General features: G+C 39.7%; 1 protein-coding gene across 2 annotated transcripts in view; it reads right to left on the bottom strand.

Moving 5' to 3' along the window:
- NRG3 (neuregulin 3) overlaps nt 1-21,590 on the bottom strand; it is a 1,501,599-nt gene that overhangs the window by 420,187 nt on the left and 1,059,822 nt on the right. The window lies entirely within an intron of this gene.

The following is a 21,590-nucleotide window of genomic DNA, read 5'->3' as shown; positions in this document are numbered from 1 at the left end:
GCATTAAGAAGAGGTGTCAAGGACTATACTGGAGACAGTGAGCAATGGAGGTAAGTGGCGGGGTGTGTGTTGTTTTTTTTTCTCTTATATCTTACTTCTACTTTGGTTTGGGGTCTTTCCCGCCTATGGGACATAAAAAAGGACATTAAACTTGCAGAGGATTAATTTGCTGCAAATCAAATATTCTGATAAAATCATGCTGATTTATAAAATTCAATTCTCATTAGATTCATGCACACACTTACTTCAGAATTATGAAAGAGGAAAAGAGGGTTATAGGGATTTCTTGCTGGATTCCAACGCAATAAAACACAGTATCCCGCTAACATAAACTCACTTGAATACTCTAGTTATATCTTTACAATGACATTTTGCAAGATACAGATAGATAGAGTCTGGGCATGATGAAAAAAATAATGTTTATTAAAATAGAACTTTTAAGGAATGCTATATCTTTATAATTTTGTCAACCTTGTCCTTGGATCAAAAGGGCGGTATTTTTCCAGGTACATTTTTCTGCCCTAGATTTGTCTAAAGTGAACCATCTGCAAAATCATCATGTGTTGCAAAATGTTGAATGTACAGAACGTCTGTAAAAATATGCATGGAATTTTTCTGGATCTATGGCCAAATCTGTAGCAGATAAATGTGTGGACTAAGGGTCCCGTTACATTTAGCGATGCACCAGCGATCCCGACAATGATGCGACCTGGTCATGATCACTGGTGCATCACTAAATAGTCGCTAGTTAGCTGCCAAACAGGCAAATCTCACCACCGACGCAGCAGCGATAAGAGATCCATCGGCGGTCGCTATTACTTGTCACACCGCAGCGATGATGATGACTTCCGCCTGCATCCATGTGTTGCTAATCGGCGCCAGCAGGACGCCAACGAAGAAAAAATGGCCCAGGACATTCGAGCGCAATCAGCGATATCCAGCGGGGGGCGGTCACAGGTACGTGTCACACAAAGCGAGATCGCTAGCGATATTGCTGTTGCATCACAAAATCATTGATGCTTTAGCGACATCGCTAGTGATCTCGCTATGTGTGAAAGGCCCTTAAGGGTCAGTTTATGCAGACCAACCAGCAGCATAATACAACCACTAGAGTTGAGCGATACCATCCGATACTTCAAAGTATCGGATCGGAATGGATCGGCCGATCTTTAAAAAAAGTATCGGTATCGCCGATTACGATATCGGAAGTCCCATTCAAGTCTATGGGACTTCCGGTATCGGAATAAGAAAAACCCTGTTTTTGCCTTGTACAGCCTCTCTGGGGTCTGTACGGGCCTTTCGGGGGGCTGTGCCGGCCTGCCAGGGGGTCTGTGCAGGCTCCGGTGGTCTGTGCCGGCCTGCCGGGGGGCTGTGCCGGCCTGCCGGTGGTCTGTGCAGGCTCCGGTGGGCTGTGCCGGCCTGCCGGGGGGCTGTGCCGGCCTGCCGGGGGGCTGGGCTACAAGTCCCATCGGGCGATGCCTGCTACCATGACAGTGATTGACACATTAGCCAATGATGGGACAGTAGTAGTCCCATCATCCGGCTAATGTGTTGAATGTAAAAAAAAAAAAAAATTACATGCTACATACATGCTACATACATACAACATGCATACTACATACATGCTACATTCATACTACATACTACATACATGCTACATTCATACTACAAAAAAAAAGTCCCTAGTCTCACTTTATGCCATTGCTGTGTGGGAATTTCCCACGCAGCAATGGCATAAAGTGAGACTAGGGACTTTTTTTTTTTTTAAGTGGCGGAGGAATACAGTGCGGAAGGATACCTACCTTCCGTCATTGGATTCCTGCAGCCCGTAGAGAACGGCAGCATCATCTGATGCTGCAGTTCTCTACCCAAGATCGTCGTGGGACACACTCGTGGACTGCTTCGGATCGTGGGTGAGTATTTTTGTGGTTTGTTATGTTAATATTTATTCCGGAAAAGACAATGGCTTCGGGGAACAATGTGACAAGTATTGGTAAGTATGTTACTCTATGTTATATGTACTGTATGTCTATGTATGTATTGTATGAATGTATTGTATGTATGTAGTATATATGTGGTATGTATGTAGCATGTAGTATGTATGTAGTATGTATGTAGCATGCATGTAGCATGCAGTATGTATGTAGCATGCATGTAGTATATATGTAGTATGTATGTAGCATGCATGTAGTATATATGTAGTATGTATGTAGCATGTAGCATGTATGTAGTATGTATGTAGTATGTATGTAGCATGTAGCATGTATGTAGTATATATGTGGTATGTTTGTAGCATGTAGTATGTATGTAGTATGTATGTAGTATGCATGTAGCATGCAGTATGTATGTAGCATGCATGTAGTATATATGTAGTATGTATGTAGCATGCATGTAGTATATATGTAGTATGTATGTAGCATGTAGCATGTATGTAGTATATATGTAGTATGTATGTAGCATGTAGTATGTATGTAGCATGTATGTAGTATGTATGTAGTATGTATGTAGCATGCATGTAGTATGTATGTAGTATGTATGTAGTATGTATGTAGCATGCAGTATGTAGCATGTATGTAGCATGTATGTAGTATGTATGTAGTATATATGTAGTATGTATGTAGCATGTAGTATGTATGTAGCATGTAGTATGTATGTAGCATGCATGTAGTATATATGTAGTATGTATGTAGCATGTAGTATGTATGTAGCATGCATGTAGTATATATGTAGTATGTATGTAGCATGTAGTATGTATGTAGCATGTAGTATGTATGTAGCATGCATGTAGTATGTATGTAGTATGTATGTAGTGTATTTTTTTTTTTTTTTTTTTTTTTAACATTTAACACATTAGCCGGATGATGGGACTACTACTGTCCCATCATTGGCTAATGTGTCAATCACTGTCATGGTAGCAGGCATCGCCAGATGGGACTTGTAGTCCCATCGGACGATGCTTGCACAGACCCCCGGACATCAGCACAGCCCCCCGGCAGGCCGGCACAGCCCCCCGGCAGGCCGGTACAGACCCCCACAGGGTGCACAGACCACTGGCAGGCCGGCACAGCCCCCCGGCAGGCCGGTACAGATCCCCACAGGGTGCACAGACCACCGGCAGGCCAGCACAGCCCCCCGGCAGGCCGGTACAGACCCCCACAGGGTGCACAGACCACCGGCAGGCCGGCACAGCCCCCCGGCAGGCCGGTACAGACCCCGGGCAGTCCACACAGCCCCCCGGCAGGCCGGCAGAGACCCCCGGAAGGCCCGAAATGACGGCGCATCATGATGCGCACACACAGCGCATCATGATGACGTCAGGCTGTCAATCAACTTTGAACTTCCGATTCCGATGCCGAATTCCGATATTGAAAAAATATCGGAAGTCGGTATCGGAATTCCGATACAGCAAGTATCGGCCGATACCCGATACTTGCGGTATCGGAATGCTCAACACTAACAACCACCAATGAGTAAATTTGGTGTTCGTTTGACTATCTGTTTACACAAGTCGACCAACACAGTTGATGTACACTGAGCCATCTATAGTAGGTGGCTCAGTGTGCATAGACTGACATTGTTCGCGGCTTTGAGAGTCCTGCTTAACTAGGATGATGCACAGCTGATACTGATGATAGTTTATACTGCATATGAAATCATTTCACCCAATGAGCAAGCATTTTGCTCATTCATTGGGTGATCGGCTGCCTGTTTACACAAGGTAACTGTGAAATCAAGATTTTTAATAACACTCATTTAAAGATTATTTTGCAGCCACTTTACTGAGATATTTTGTCTCAGACTAATATTGACTTGTATACAAAATTTGCTTTTATCTTTATTCTTGTGACTAGGGTTTCAGTCTTTTTCAAATGGTTATAGATATTTTGTTTCAAATCTCAAGCGCTGTATTCAAATGCACACATCATCCATGTGCAGTTCAGAAAGCAATAAAAAAGTGAATTACTCTTCAAAGAAATTGCATTCTTAACACAAATCTATGTCTCCAGAGAAAGGGAATTAATATAGCAATAAAGGTATCAGACGCCTACTGAAATAAAAAGGATAAAAATAATGTATTTCCATGCCTTGTTATCTCTTCAGAAGACAGAACACAACACATTTACTAGGGTTTACACATTGTTCTACCTGACTCTGATTACCCAACCTAATTAAGAAGAAAGGTGTAGAAATCCAAGCTAGCGGTATTAGGGGGAGGATATGCATACCTTTAATACTCTATCTTTTTCTGTTGTGGATTAAATGTTCTATGTTGAATCAGAGTGTAAAAAAATCACGACTAGAAACTGTAAAAACATGGACCTAAGCATTTATTGTAATGTTTATTGTACGAAATGAAAGGACTGCAAAACCTACATAACTAATTTACTCTACACTTAAAAGAAAAGAGTAGCGTTGCTTAAAAGCAGACTGTACCACGCATAGGCCTTTGTTAGAAATAAGAAAATTAGGCTGCGAGAATAGCTTATGCAATGTTCTCCGCACAATAAAATTGATATATCGAAGAGAACTTCAGGAATATTAAATTGATTTGAAAAAATGCAATATTAGGGCTTTTCAACTTGACGGCAAGTGCTGTCCACTTGGACCAATGTTATTCAATAGTCCAAAACAGATGAGCAATGTTTTTCACTGACCGAATCTGCATGTGAAAAGAATCGTAGCATGCACTAATTTATTCCGTAAATTGGATATTGGATGAGACTCTCCCATGCAGAAACAGTATAGTGTCTGATTTTTACAGATACGTTGCAATTCTGTAGCATAGGAAACTAGGAATCTGTAAATAGTCATGTAAATGATTGATAATTTATGATGTAAAATAAAATGCATTGCAAGTGGATTGTTCATAGGTGACAAGTGAGAAAAAAATTGTCCCACTTTTCTGGATGAAATTCTGAGTAGTTTTTTATGAGCTCATGTAAAACCACCCTTATAGTAAGCAAATTCACAATCATTTAGCAAAATGGCAAATTATAGATTTTGAAAATTCAGCTTGTTAATGTCTAGATGTTACTAAAAACAGTTTACAACGTAAAACCAATTAAAAACACATGTGACATGCACAAATGTGAACAAGTCGGTCGGACAGTGTTCACACCACCCACTGACTGAAACACAAAAAGAAAGCACAGATTAACAAATGTGCACAAATACCCTGCATTAAAAAATATGACAATAATCAGCAAGTGCTGGTAAAAAGATGACAACAAATACAGGGTATTTAGTCGACACTTTTTTTGCAAAAAAGTGTATACCAAGCCACTCCACCTCATCAAGGTAACCCTTAATGGAGCAGTCCCTATCTAATGTATTTAAAACCTGAACATATGAAGTGTCTAAATGAATAGGATTAAGACAGGTGCTTCCTAGTATGGGCACGTGGTGTAAGATGGCTCTTTATGTGCATGTCACACAAGAGAGGGGTGGGGTCTTAATCCTGTTCATTTAGACACTGTTCATATGTTCAGGTTTTAAATACATTAGATAGGGACTGCTCCATTAAGGGTTACCTTGACGAGGTGGAGTGGCTTGATATACACTTTTTTGCAAAAAAACCTATCGACTAAATACCCTGTATTTGTTGTCATCTTTTTACCAGCACTTGCTGATTATTGTCATATTTTTTACTGCAGGATATTTTTGCACATTTGTTATTCTGTTCTTTTTGTGTTTCAAATGTAAAACCAATATAGCATTGGGCCCCTTCTATTGCTTTTTAGCTTTTGAAATAGATACAATATTTTTTTAACTGCTCATATATTCCTCAATACATTGTATGGCCTATCTGCTACAGTAATCCAATAACTCAAGATTTATTTTATTTCATTGTTGTTTGCTGGATTGACAGCTGTGTCTTAATTTCTTAAGCATTTTTTTATTTGACATGTAGAAAAGGCACACAAAGTCAGGGAGGGGAAGTTCTTTCTATGTCTCTTTTATTCAAACCCTAATTTAATCCCCCTTTTCCTACTTATCATTATTTATGTTTATATCACATACCCATAATTTCATCCTCCCCATCCTCTTCTCTTGCCTCTCAATTTGGGTATAAAAAAAGTTTGTTCTTTTTATCTACGATTGCTTTGTGAGAAAATACGATATATAGCCAGCAAAAAAAATATTTTTTCCCTGTCTTATCAAAGTTGCAGTGTGTCGCCTTATACTCAAGGACATGCATAATGAAGGTCCAGTGTAGATTGTGTAGGTTGCTTTACTTTTTAGTAATGTCTACATAGAAAACAGGTGAACAAGAAAGCAGCCAAAATGTTTTGCAAGCAGTTACTAAGATGACCAGTAGTGAAAAGAATGGCCGGTAATTTATCCCTACTTGAATTAGAACATGAATTAATGTCCTATTAAAGTTTCCACGTGTATGGAGGGGACTCAGGAGTTGAGCTCTCTTCACACCTGGATGAGTGTGTGTTCCTAGAATTGAGGTCAACCATTAGCCATGGTTGTTCACCATTTAGATGCTCCTATCAATTCTAGTGCTTAAAAGCATCAGGTATAGGGATGAGCGAACATGCTCGGTGATACTCAGTTATTACTCGAGTATTACGGTGCTTGGATGAACTCATTACTTGGCATGTATTGGGTAGTGCTCTATGTAAAACTTCAATCCTGGCCCCACATCTTTGATGCCTGTTACACTCCCAATAAGTATGCAGGGATTGCCTGTGTGTCATGATAATGCCTTAGCCATCAGGGGTTATAAATGAATATGTGCCGCTTGGCTCGGCACAATGATGCCATTGCACAGCTCTGTGACACTTCATATTGGAGGGAGAGAGTGCTAACTCAGTCCTGTGTGTACACAGTGTAATGAATTAGAGCTCTATATTGTGGGTACTAGTGCTGAAGCTGAGCCATCCTACTAACAGCCCTTGTAAGGGCTAATCATTTGCTTTTGATGTTTGTATTACATACAGTCTGCATTTAGCCTAGGGAGTTGATGATGGGAGCTGCCCCATAGATTAACATTGGTCCGAGTACTATGCATAGCACTCGTCCGTATTCCTCTCTATTGTGTCTCTGGCCTATCGCTGTTCTCCTTCCAGTCACCACTTTTCCCATCCATTTCAACATTTTCGCAGCCTCCCAGACCTCTTTGTTGGCTATGCTGAAAAAAATCTCAATTTTCCCATCAACTCCCATTATACTCATTGCTCGAAACAAGCATTCGAGTAATTGGAATTGCTCAGTTCGAGCAATGAGCACCCGAGAGTTTAAGGATGGATTACTATGATGACTAGCAGCCTGATGAAGACCCTATCAATGTCATACTTGTACTCTTGTGATGCTCAGACATAGGCTACCGCCACACTATCAGTATTTAGTCAGTATTTCACAGCAGTATTTATAAGCCAAAAACCGGAGTGGGTCAAACATGCAGAATTGTTGCACTTGTTTCTATTATACCTTGTCCTCTGTTTGTTCCTCACCTGGTTTTGGCTTACAAATGCTGAGAAAAAATGCTGAACAAACGCTGTTAGTGTGGCGGCAGCTATAGGGCTTCATCAGAGATTTTCACAATGTACTGCTATACTGTGATATTGCCGTACATAGTACAAGCGATATAATGATTGTAGGATCAAATCCCTTATGGGGACTAATAAATAAAAGTAAAAAATAAAAATAAAAGTTTTAAAACATATAAAACAATGTAAAGTGATATAAAAATTTTAATCCACCCAACTTTTCTTTGTTAAAAATAAAGATAGGAAAAAAACATATTTGGTATCACCGCATTTGTAAAAGTCCAATCTTTTAAAATATGGATTTAATTAACCCCGAGAGTGAATATCATAAAGGAAAAAGTAAAGAATTCCTATCTTTGTTTTTTTGTTGCCACTTCACCTCCCTAAGGAAATGTAATAACTAGCAATCAAAGCATTTGTATGCTGTCAAAATTGGTATAAGTAGAAATGTGAGTTCACCACACAATAAACAGCCCCATCAACAGAAAAATAAAAATGTTACGGATCCTGGAAAATGGTGACACAAAGCAAAAAAATATTTTTTACAGAAATACAATTTTTTTCATCACTTATTTAAAAGAAAGCAATGCATCTTTTTCATTTCTATAATCGTACAGACATGGAAGAGTGAAAAATAATATAATTTCCAGGCAATTTTGACAATAAAAACAAAAATCAAAAAACATCGGCAGAACTTTATTTTTGCACCACATCATTCCACTTGAATATTCCCATTTTTGAGTATATTACAAAGCAAAATGAATAATATCACTCAAAACTACAATGTGCCCTTAAAAATACAAGGGGTTGAGTGTCTATGACAGAAAAATAAAAAAATTATGTTACGTTATGTTCTTGGTAGAATGTGAGGAAGAGATAATTGCACAAAAATAAGAAAAAACCCTGTTCCTTAAAGGTTTAATGAGAATTGCATTGATGACATGATGCACTATTAGGGGATTTACTTTGAATTCTCCTAGCTATACCCTTTATTATATTAATCACTTTAAAAAAATAAAGTCGATAATGTTCTGCAGTCTATTCTCAGACTTTACAGTTCTTGGTTTTCAGCTTCTAGTATCTTTTTCAAGCTATATTTTCTCAACATATATTAAGTGCTTGGTGTAGACAGACAATAGGGATCAATATTAATTATAGTGTAAAACTAATGTCATGTCAAGCTGGTTGTATTCTTTTAGATTTGACTGCTCTCCAGTCCCTGACTGTTAAACAATGCTAGTTTCAAAGTAAAATAAAAGATGCAACTTTAGACTCAAAGGAGGGCATAAAGTTAATCAAGGTCTCTTGTAAGCTACAGTATTAATACATTGACATTTGAGATGTAGGAGATATGAAATGTTGTAGAATGGCATTGAATAGAAAAAACAATATTTTTATTTTTTTCCTCAACCCCTTTTTAACATATGTCATAATAGAACATCCCTGGGCCCTGGAACTAATTGACCAGGGACAGATGATTACGTCATCACGATCGCCCCCGCGCACGAGCTGTGTGTGTGCGATCGCCACCGGGTGTCAGCTGATTCTGACAGCTGACATCCAGCACTAAGTACCAGGAGCGATCATGCACAACTCTTGGCACTTTAACCACTAAATCCTGTGATCGAACATGATTGCAGCATTGCCAGCAGAGGGATGATCAGCAACTTTCTCTGTCAGTGCAGAGCTGAGAGTTTGTACAGCATGGGGATGTAGCTGCAAAAAATAATAGTCCCATAATGGGACAAAGTAATAAAGTTAAAAAAAGTAAAAAAAATGTTTTTCAATAATGATAATTGATATTTATATAAAAATAATATATATATATATGTTTATATATATTTATATATATATATATATTACATCTATAAATAAATATTTATAGGAAAAAATAAACAATAAAAGTATACATATTTGGTATTGCCACGTCCACTGCGATCTGTCCTATAAAACTTTCCCACAAGTTAACCCCTTCAGTGAACAATATAAAAAATAAAAAAGCAAGACAAAAAGCAATGCTTTATCATTATACCACAGAACAAAAAGTAGAATACAAGTGATCAAAAAGAAATACACACGAGGTCAAAATTGTTGGTACCACTCGTTTAAATGTCAGAAAAATAATGTGACAAAAGGGACATGTTAAATCAAGGTGTGTCCACTAATTAGCATCACAGGTGTCTACAATCTTGGAATCAGTGAGTGGGCCTGTATATAGGGCTACAGATACTGACTGTGCTGTTTGGTGACATGGTGTGTTTCGCACTCAAAATGGACCAGAGCAAGCAAAGGAAAGAGCTGTCTCATGAGATTAGAAAGAAAATTATAAAAACACTTGTTAAAGGTAAAAGGTGTAAGACCATCTCCAAGCAGCTTAATGTTCCTGTGACTACAGTTGCACATATTATTCAGAAATTTAAGATCTATGGGACTGTAGCCAACATCCCTGGATGTGGCCGCAGTAGGAAAATTGATGACAAATCAAAGAGATGTATAATTCAAATGGTAACAAAAGAGCCCAGAAAAACTTCTAAAGAGATTAAAGGTGAACTTCAATCTCAAGGAACATCAGTGTCAGATAGCACTATCCGTCGTTGTATGAGCCAAAGTGGGCTTCATGCGAGACAACCAAGGAAGACACCATTGTTGAAAGATAAAAAAAACTATAAAAAAGCCAGACTGGAATTTACCAAACTACAAAAATTGAACTTTTTGGCAAGGCACATCAGCTCTATGTTCACAGACGGAAAAATGAAGCATGTCAAGAAAAGGATACTGTCCCTACTGTGAAACATGGAGGAGGCTCTGCTATGTTCTGGGGCTGCATTGCTGCAACGGGCACAGGGTGCCTAGAGTCTGTGCAGGGTGCAATGTAATCTCAAGACAATCAAGGGATTGTAGAGAGAAATGTGCTGCCTAGTGTAAGAAAGCTTGGTCTCAGTCACAGGTCAAGTGTCTTGCAATGGGATAATGACCCAAAACACACAGAGAGAAACCCCCAAGAATGGCTAAGATGAAACATTGGACTATTCTGAAGTGGCCTTCTATGACCCTGACCTAAATCCTATTGAGCATCTTTGGAAAGAGCTGAAACATGCCATCTGGAAAAGACAACCTTCAAAGACAAGACAACTGCATCAGTTTGATCTTGAGGAGTGGGCCAAAATACCTGTCGAGAGGTGCAGAAGTCTCACTGACAGTTACAGGAATCATTTGATTTGCAGTGATTGCCTCCAAAGGTTGTGCAACAAAATATTAAGCTAAGGGTACCATCATTTCTGTCCAGGGCTATTTCATGAGTTTTATTTTGCTTTTACGATGTACAATACAAAATAATATTGTGGTACCGTGTTAGCCAGAAAAATTGATGTAACTACTTAGGTCCCAAAAAAATGAGAAAGGTATTCAAAGCGTGATACCTTTATTGGCTAACAAGAGAAATTATATTTGCAAGCTTTCAGGGCTCAGAAGGCCTCTTCATCAGGCTATATTACAAATAATGTAGCCTGATGAAGAGGCATTTTTTTGGGACCTAAGTATTTGCATTTATTTTTTTTTTTAAATTCTGTGGAAGCATGGTTGAAAAGCAATGTCTGACTTTCATTTGTTCAGTTTCATACATTTTTAATGTATTATTACTTTTGTCAGATTCATGTTATTTCTGTCACCATTGTGGGTTTTTCTGACATTAAAATAGAGGTACCAACAATTTTGACCACGTGTGTATAAATAAACATTGTACCGCTGAATACATCATCTTGTCCCACAAAAAACAAGCCGCCATACTGCTTATATACCAGTTATAGCTTGGGCAGCATGGTGGCTCAGTGGTTAACACTGCAGCCTTGCAGCACTGGAGTCCTGGGTTTGTATCCCACCAACGACAACATCTGCAAGGAGTTTGTATGTTCTCCCCGTGTTTGCGTGGGTTTCCTCCGGGTACTCCGGTTTCCTCCCACATTCCAAAGACATACTGATAGGGAATTTAGATTGTGAGCCCCATCGGGGGCAGTGATGATAATGTGTGCAAACTGTAAAGCGCTGCAGAATATGTTAGCGCTATATAAAAATAAAGATTATTATTATAGCTTTCAGGATAAAGTGATACAAAAAATAATTATTTCTTCTATAAAATATTTTTTTTTGTGTAAAAGTGCCAAAACATATAAAATATATAAATGAGGTTTCACTTTAATCGAACTAACGCGAAGAATAAAACTACCTTATCAATTTTACCATACACAGAATGGCATAACACCACACCCCCAAAAAAAGGTTCCAGAATTGCTGTTTTTTGTTCATTCTGCCTCCCAAAAATCAGAGTAAAAAGTGATCAAAAAATGCCATATGTCCAAAAATAGTGCCAGTAAAAACGTCAGCTCGTCCTGCAAAACAAGCCCTCACATGTCTCTGTGGACCAAAATATAGAAAAATTGTAGCTCTCAAAATGTAGTGATGCAAAAACTTTTTTTTGCAATAAAAAGAGTCATTTAGTGTGTGACAGTAGACAAACATAAATCCCGATATAAATCTTGCATCACTGTAATTGCACAAACCCGAAGAATAAAGTCACCTAATCACTTACATAGCACGAAGAACAGAAAAAAATGTAAACCAATTCTTCACCTGCTGTTGATTTTTTCTTTCTTCCTCACAAAGATCACAGTAAGGCATTTTTCACATTTATCCTGCTCTCTGCGCTTGCATCTGGGGGTTTCCATGTAAGTCTCTGAAATGCGTGATTCAGATGGAACCTCTGGCATAAGATTCCCTATAATGAGGCAGATGGAGGCACTGTGGATACGCTGTGTAAGCACCTGTGATATGGCCATGTCTGTATTTTTAGGATTGCATAAAAGTGCCGTCGGCCACAGTTATGTGCACTTCTGAAATGAAGGACACCACTGAACAGAGGCAAGATGGAGTCCAGATTAACTCTTCTGCCTCATTATAGTGAATAGATCCCTTGGGGATTTCATATTAAATGCATCACTCAGAGATTTAGATGGAAATCCCAAAGTTAAGTGGTCAGCGTAGAGCACAGGATAAATGTGATCCCAAACATTATGTAAAATGTTCCCAATAAAAGCTTCAACTTAATGCACAAAACAAGCAAGTTCCCACTCCAGCTGGTCATCTGTTGATGGAAATATAGGAGCCCTCCAGGTTACTGATGGTACAAAGTCTCTGAAATAGTGAAATGGCGCCTCACCTGCCAAAAGAAATTCAGCAAATTCTCTGCTCCCAAATCCAAATGCCCCATTCCTTCTGAGCTCCACAATGTACCTAAACCACATATTGCATCCAAGTTTGGCATTTCTGAAGCAATGAGAGCCCATCTAACTTATGGGTGCTTTCCTCCAGAAGCACGGGCTGGGCATAACACACTAGTGACTGCAATGTACTGGTCACTACAGCTTACACTATAATGGCAGTTTGCAATTTTCACTCGACAATATTCATTCATTGCTGCTTGTTTCTGGGAAATATCCAAGAAGTCAAAAATCATCACTACACCTGTAGATACATTCCCAAAGGGGTGTATTTTCCAAAATTGGGTCACTTGAGGGGGGATTTCACTCTTCTAGCAATTAAGGACTTTGTGTATGGAGTCTGTTCTATGAATATCTGCCCTCCATGAGGCAAACAGCCCTTTGTTCCTCCCGTGTCTCTCCGTATGGCTTCTGTACAGTCACATATTGGGTATTGTCACATTCAGTAGAAATTGTGGGACAAATTTTGATGCCATTTTTATCCACTTCTTGTGTGAAAATGTAAAATATGGGGCTAAAACAAAATTTTGGTGACAAAAATGTAGTTATTTTTTCTTCACTGCCCAATGGTATCAAATTCTGACACACCCACGGTGTCAATATGATCACTGCACCCCTAGGTGAATTCATTACTTAGTGTAGTTTGTAAAATGAATTTACATATAGGTGGCTTCTGTTGTTCTCGTACCTCAGGGATACTGGCAATGTGACATGACACCCTCAAACCTTCCCAACAAAATCTGAAATCCAAAATGACACCTCTGAGCATTGCACTGTGCCATAAAAGTATTATTCCCCCACATAGGGGGTACTGTCTCACTCTGGAGAAATTGTACAACAAATTGTATCTTGCAATTTCTCCTGTTACCTTTACAAAAATGCAAAATTTGGGCAAAAAAACATTTTTGTGGGGAAAATGTATCTTTTTTATTTTCACGGCTCAATATAATAAACTTCTGTGAAGCACCTGGGAGTTCAAGGTGATCACATCACATCTAAATAAATTAATTTAGGGGTCTAGTTTCCAGAATGTGGTCACTTGTGGGAAGCTTCCACTGTTTAGGCATATCAGGGGCTCTCCGATTGAGACATGACATCCGCTAATGATTCCAGGAAATTTTACATTCAAAAACTCAAATGACGCTACTTTCCTTCCTAGTCCTGCTGTGCGCCCAAACAGTACTTTTCTCCCTCATTGTCATGCACAGAAGACTAAGTTCAACATGAATGGATGAGGGAAAGGAAGCCCAAACGCTAGTGAATGGGGGAGTGGAGACATCCTAGGCAGATTTATAAGCACCCTGCCTACCCTACTGTCCCTATTTTGGTTTCACACCAATTGCATGTATAATATAGGTGCTTCTCAACAAATTAGTATATCATCAAAAAGTTAATTTATTTCAGTTCTTCAGTACAAAAAGTGAAACTCATATATCATATAGAGTCATTACAAACAGAGTGATCTATTTCAAGTATTTATTTCTGTTAATGTTGATGACTATGGCTTACAGCCAATGAAAACCCAAAGGTCTTTATCTCAGTAAATTAGAATAACTAACAAATACACCTGCAAAGACTTCCTAAGTGTTTAAAAAAAAACCTTAGTTTGTTTCAGTAGGTTCCACAATCATGGGGAAAAAGACTGACTTGACAGATGTCCAGAAGACAGTCATTGACACACTCCACAAGGAGGTTTAGCCACAAAATGTCATTGCTAAAGAAGCTGGCTGTTCACAGAGTGCTGTATCCAAGCATATTAACCCCTTTACCCCCAAGAGTGGTTTGCACATCCATGACAAGGCCAATTTTTACAATTCTGACCACTGTCCTTTTACGAGGTAATAACTCTGAAACGCTTCCATGGATCCCACTGATTCTGACAATGTTTTCTTGGGACATATTGTACTTCATGTAAGTGGTAAAATTTCATTCATATAACTTGCGTTTATTTGTGAAAAAAACAGAAATTTGGTGAAAATTTTGAAAATTTTGCAATTTTCCAACTTTTAATTTTTATGCCCTTAAATCACAGAGATATGGCACACAAAAAACGTAATAACATTTCCCACATGTTTACTTTCCATCAGCAGAATTTTGAAACCAACATTTTTCTTTGTTAGGAAGTTATAAGGGTTAAAAGTTGACCAGCGATTTCTAATTTTTGCAACACCATTTTATTTTTACGGACCACATCACATTAGAAGTCACTTTGAGGGGTCTATATGATAGAAAATACCCAAAAGTGCCACCATTCTAAAAACTGCACCCCTCAAGATGCTCAAAACCAGATTCAAGAAGTGTATTAACCCTTTAGGTGCTTCACAGGATTTTTTTGAATGTTTAAAAAAAATGAACATTTAACTTTTTTTAACAAAAAAATTACTTTAGGTCCAATTTTTTTATTTTACCAAGGGTAACAGGAGAAATTGGACTGCAAAAGTTATTTTTCAATTTGTTCTGAGTATGCTGATACCTGATATGTGGGGGGAACAGCTGTTTCAGCACATGGCAGAGCTCAGAAGGGAAGAAGCCCTGTTTGACTTTTTCAATGCAAAATTGGCTGGAATTCAGATCGGACGCAATGTCATGTTTGGAGAGCCCCTGATGAGCCTAAACAGTGGAAACCCCCAACAAGTGACCCCATTTTGGAAACTAGACCCCCCCAAGGAACTTACCTAGATATGTGGTGAGAACTTTGAACCCGAAAGGGCTTCACAGAAGTTTATAACGTACAGTCATACAATTAAAAAATCATATTTTTTCCACAAAAAATGATCTTTCCACCCTCAATTTTTATTTTTCCAAAGGTAACAGGACAACAAAAGTAATTGTGCAATTTGTCCTGAGTACGCTGATACCCCATATGTGGGGGTAAACCACTATTTGGGCGCATGGCAGAGCTCGTAAGGGAAGCAGCGCCATTTGACTTTTATGGCTGGAATTGAGATCGGATGCTATGTCACGTTTGGAAAGCCCCTGATGTGCCAAAACAGTGGAAAGCCCCACAAATGACACCAATTTGGAAACTAGACCCCTGCAGGAACTTATCTAGATGTGTGATGAAAACTTTGAACCTCCCAGGGCTTCACAGAAGTTTAAAATGTACAGCCATAAAATTAAAAAATCACATTTTTTCCACAAAAATAATCTTTTCACCTCCAATTTTTATTTTCCCAAGGGTAACAGGACCCTAAAAGTTATTGTGCAATTTGTCCTGAGTATGCTGATACCCCACATGTGGGGGCAAACCACTATTTGGGCACATTGGCAGAGCTCGGAAGGGAAGCAGCACCATTTGACTTTTTTGGCTGGAATTGGGATTGGACGCCATGCCGCAATCTGAAATCTCCTGATGTGCCTAAACAGTGGAAACCCCCCACAAATGACACCATTTTGGAAACTAGACCCCCCAAGGAACTTATCTAGATGTGTGGTGAGCACTTTGAACCCCCAAGGGCTTCACAGAAGTTTATAACATCAGGGTGTGAAAATAAAAAAATCTTTTTTTCCACAAACATGATCTTTTACTCCCCAATTTTTTTATTTTCCCAAGGGTAACAGGAGAAATTGGACCGCAATAGTTGTTGTCCAATTTGTCCTGAGTACGCTGATACCCCATATGTGGGAGAAAACTACTGTATGGGCACACGTCGGAGCTCGGAAGGGAAGTAGTGACATTTTGGAATGCAGATTTTGATGGCATGGTCTGCGGGTTTCATGTTGCCTTTGGAGAGCCCCTGATGTACCTAAACAGTGGAAACCCCTAAACAAGTGACCCCATTTTGGAAACTAGACCCCCTAACGAACTTATCTAGATGTGTGGTGAGCACTTTGAACCCCCCCAGTGCTTTACAAAAATTTATAACGCCCGGGCGCGAAAATAAAAAAAATCATATTTTTTCCACAAACATAATCTTTTACTCCCCAATTTTTTTATTTTCCCAAGGGTAACAAGATAAATTGGACCCCAAAAGTTGTTGTCCAATTTGTCCTGAGTACGCTGATACCTCATATGTGGGGGTAAACCACTATTTGGGCGCATGGCAGAGCTCGTAAGGGAAGCAGCGCCATTTGACTTTTATGGCTGGAATTGAGATCGGATGCTATGTCACGTTTGGAAAGCCCCTGATGTGCCAAAACAGTGGAAAGCCCCACAAATGACACCAATTTGGAAACTAGACCCCTGCAGGAACTTATCTAGATGTGTGATGAAAACTTTGAACCTCCCAGGGCTTCACAGAAGTTTAAAATGTACAGCCATAAAATTAAAAAATCACATTTTTTCCACAAAAATAATCTTTTCACCTCCAATTTTTATTTTCCCAAGGGTAACAGGACCCTAAAAGTTATTGTGCAATTTGTCCTGAGTATGCTGATACCCCACATGTGGGGGCAAACCACTATTTGGGCACATTGGCAGAGCTCGGAAGGGAAGCAGCACCATTTGACTTTTTTGGCTGGAATTGGGATTGGACGCCATGCCGCAATCTGAAATCTCCTGATGTGCCTAAACAGTGGAAACCCCCCACAAATGACACCATTTTGGAAACTAGACCCCCCAAGGAACTTATCTAGATGTGTGGTGAGCACTTTGAACCCCCAAGGGCTTCACAGAAGTTTATAACATCAGGGTGTGAAAATAAAAAAATCATTTTTTCCACAAACATGATCTTTTACTCCCCAATTTTTTTATTTTCCCAAGGGTAACAGGAGAAATTGGACCGCAATAGTTGTTGTCCAATTTGTCCTGAGTACGCTGATACCCCATATGTGGGAGAAAACTACTGTATGGGCACACGTCGGAGCTCGGAAGGGAAGTAGTGACGTTTTGGAATGCAGATTTTGATGGCATGGTCTGCGGGTTTCATGTTGCCTTTGGAGAGCCCCTGATGTACCTAAACAGTGGAAACCCCCAAACAAGTGACCCCATTTTGGAAACTAGACCCCCTAACGAACTTATCTAGATGTGTGGTGAGCACTTTGAACCCCCCCAGTGCTTTACAAAAATTTATAACGCCCGGGCGCGAAAATAAAAAAAATCATATTTTTTCCACAAACATAATCTTTTACTCCCCAATTTTTTTATTTTCCCAAGGGTAACAAGATAAATTGGACCCCAAAAGTTGTTGTCCAATTTGTCCTGAGTACGCTGACACCCCATATGTGGGAGAAAACTACTGTATGGGCACACGTCGGGGCTCAGAATGGAAGTAGTGATGTTTTGGAATGCTGACTTTGATGGAATGGTCTGCAGGTGTCATGTCACGTTTGGAGAGCCTCTGATATGCCTAAACTATTCAAACTCCCCACAAGTGACCCCATTTTGGAAACTCGATCCCCCACAGAACTTATCTACATGTGTGGTGAGCACTTTGAACCCCAAAGTGCTTCACAGAAGTTTATAACGCCGGGCGCGAAAATAAAAAAATCATATTTTTTTTCCACAAAAATAATATTTTGCCCCCAATTTTTATTTTCCTAAGGGTAACAGGAGAAATTGGACCGCAAAGGTTGTTTTGCAATTTGTCCTGAGTAGGCGGATACCCTATATGTGGGGGTAAAACACTGTTTGGGTGCATGGCAGAGCTTGGAAAGGAAGGAGCACCATTTGACTTTTTCAGCGTAGAATTGGCTGGAATTGAGATGAGACGCCATGTTGCTTTAGGAGAGCACCTGATGTGCCCAAACAGTGGAAACCCCCAATTCTAACTCCAACCCTAACCACAGCACACCCCTTACTCTAATCTCAGCCCTAACCCTAGCCCTAACCCTAACCCTAGCCCTAACCCTAACCCTAGCCCTAACCCCAGCCCTAACCCTATCCCTATCCCTAACCCTAACCCTAACGGGAAAATGGAAATAAACACATTTGTTTAATTTTATTATTTTTGCCTATCTAAGAGGGTCATAAAGGGGGGTTTGATTTACTATTTATGGTGGGTTTTTATGTTTGGCAGCTGTCGCACGCTAAAAGACGCTTTTTATTGTAAAAATAGTTTTTGCATCAACACATTTTGAGAGCTATAATATTTCCATATTTTGACCCACCGAGTCATGTGAGGTCTTATTTTTTGTGTAACGAGTTGACGTTTTTATTGGTACCATTTTCGGCATGTGCCATTTTTTGATTGCTTTTTATTTCGATTTTTGGGACTCAGAATGAACAAAAACCTGCATTTCAAGAAATTCTTTTGGGGGGTGCGTTTACACTGTTCCGTATGCGGTAAAATTGATAAGGTGGTTTTATTCTTCAGGTCACTATGATGACAGTGATACCTCATTTATGTCTTTTTTTATGTTTTGGCGCTTTTATGCAATTAAAACGATTTTATATAAAAAATTATTATTTTTGCATCGCTTTATTCTGCGAGCTATAACTTTTTTATTTTTTCTCTGATGACACTGTGTGGTGTCTCGTTAATTGCGGGACAAGATGAAGTTTTCAGCAGTACCATGGTTATTTATATCCGTCTTTTTCATTGTGCGTTATTGAACTTTTTGTTCGGCGGTATGATAATAAAGAATTATTTTTTGCTTTGTTTTTTATTTTTTAAGTGGTTCGCTAAAGGGGTTAACTAATGGGACAATTATATAGGGCGGGTCGTTACAGACGTAACGATACTAAATATGTGTACTTTTATTGCTTTTTTTATTTCCAAAAAATGAATTTATTAGGGAATATTTTTTTATTTATTTAGCGATTTTTATAAATTATTTTTACACTTTTTTTACTTTATTACACTGTCCCAGGGGGGACATCACTGGCATATGTGAGATCGCTGATCTTGCACATCACAAATCGCTGTGACAGATCAGCAATCTGACACAGGCACTGCAGAATGCTTCCTCATGCCTGCGCTTTGCAAGCACTGAGGAAGCCGGCTCCCTGCAGGCCCCCGAAGGTCCCTGCCGCCATATTGGATCTGGGGACCTGCAGGGAATGAGGCCCCCGCAGCAGCGCTGCACATCGCGCTGCTGTGGGGGTCTCAGGGAAGCAGAGAGAGCCCCCTCCCTGCCGATGCTTCCCTAAACCCCGGTACACTGCGATCGTGTTTGATCACAGTGTGCCAGGCAGTTTGTGACCGCCCCTGACACATAGTGCTGGGTGTCAGCTGTGATAATCAGCTGACACCCGGCCGTGATCAGCGGCGCTCCCCCCATGAGCGCCGCTGATCGCTATGACGTACTATCCCGTCCATGGGCATAGGGTCCCGGGTCCCATGGACGGGATAGTACTTCAGATGTCAGGAAGGGGTTAATGAAAAGTTGAGTGAAAGGAAAAATTGTGGCAGAAAATGGTGCATAAGCGACCAGGATAACCGAAGCCTTGAAAGGATTGTTAAGAAAAGGCCATTCAAAAATTTGAGGGAGATTCACAAGGAGTGTACTGCAGCTGAAGACATTGCTTCAAGAGCCATCACACACAGATGTATCCAGGACATGGGTTACAAGTGTTGTATTCTTTGTGTCAAGCCACTCATTACCAATAGACAACGCCAGAAGCATCTTACCTAGACTATGGAGAAAAATAACTTGACTGTTGCTCAGTGGTCCAAGGTGTTGTTTTCAGATGAAAGTAAATTTTGCATTTCATTTGGAAATCAAGGTCTCAAAGTATGGAAGAATACTGGATAGGCACACAATACATGCTGCTTGAGGTCTAGTGTGAAGTTTCCACAATGATGCTTTGGGGAGCCATGTCAACTGCTGGAGTAGATCCACTGTGTTGAATCCAGACCAAAGTCAGTGCAGTCGTCTACCAGGAAATTTTAGTGCACTTCATGCTTATCTCTGCCGTTAAGAGTTTTGAAGGTGAAAAGTTAATTCTCCAGCACGACTTGGCACCTGTCTACACTGACAAAAGTATCAATACCTGGTTTAAAAACAACAGTATTACTGTGCTTGATTGGCCAGCAAACTCACCTGACAGTAAACCCATGGAGAATTTATGGGGTATTGTCAAGAGGAAGATGAGAGACACCAGACCCAACAATGCAGACAAGCTGAAAGCTGCTATCAAATCAACCTGGGTTTCCATAACACCTCAGTAGTGCCACAGGCTGATCGCCTCCTCGCCACACTGCATTGATGCAAAAGGAACCCTGACCAAGTATTGAGAGCAGTTACTGAACATACAGGCCAACATTTCGGATTATAAAATCATTTTTCAAGCTGGTGTTATAAAGTATTCTAATTTATTGAGATAATGACTTTTGGGTTTTCATTGGCTGTAAGCCTTAATTAAGGTTTAATGGTACAATCTCTGCTACAATCCCTGCTTGCTGTCATTTAGTGCAACATTTCCTTTAATGGTATATAACAGTGTATACTGAATGTTTGCTAAATTCATTTGTTGCATTGAACTCAATACTTACTGCTGTATATCCATGTTGGGGCCAGTAGAGATGTTATCAGGTGCAAGGTGTTATTAGCATATGGATGTAGCCAGGCCCTGTGCCTTTGATTGTGTAACCTCCCCTGGTGTGCTAGGCAATTGGTAATTTATCCCAAATCAGTTCCACAATCCCTCTCACCTGATCCTCTACTCAGTCTTATATATTCAGATGTCTCCTAAGGGGGCACGTGTCTCCCTGCAGAATATGAATCACTGCAGCAAAAGTATCGTGAAGATGCAGTTACTACAACGGCAGGAGTCAGGACGCCACACTATGTACCTGTCTCTTTTGGGTATGTCTGCTGAGTAAGCACTTCTTATTACTTGTATCCAACTTTTCTATTCACTCTCCTACTCCTTCACCGTGTTTTCATATGCCCTCACAGTGTTTGCTCCTTTAATCCTCATTCTCCTTTGCTATCC

Source organism: Dendrobates tinctorius, unplaced genomic scaffold, assembly GCF_039654945.1.
Source record: "Dendrobates tinctorius isolate UK_male_01 unplaced genomic scaffold, ASM3965494v1 ptg000040l, whole genome shotgun sequence".
Lineage (NCBI taxonomy): Eukaryota > Metazoa > Chordata > Amphibia > Anura > Dendrobatidae > Dendrobates > Dendrobates tinctorius.
This window is presented reverse-complemented; position numbering and strand designations above follow the sequence as displayed.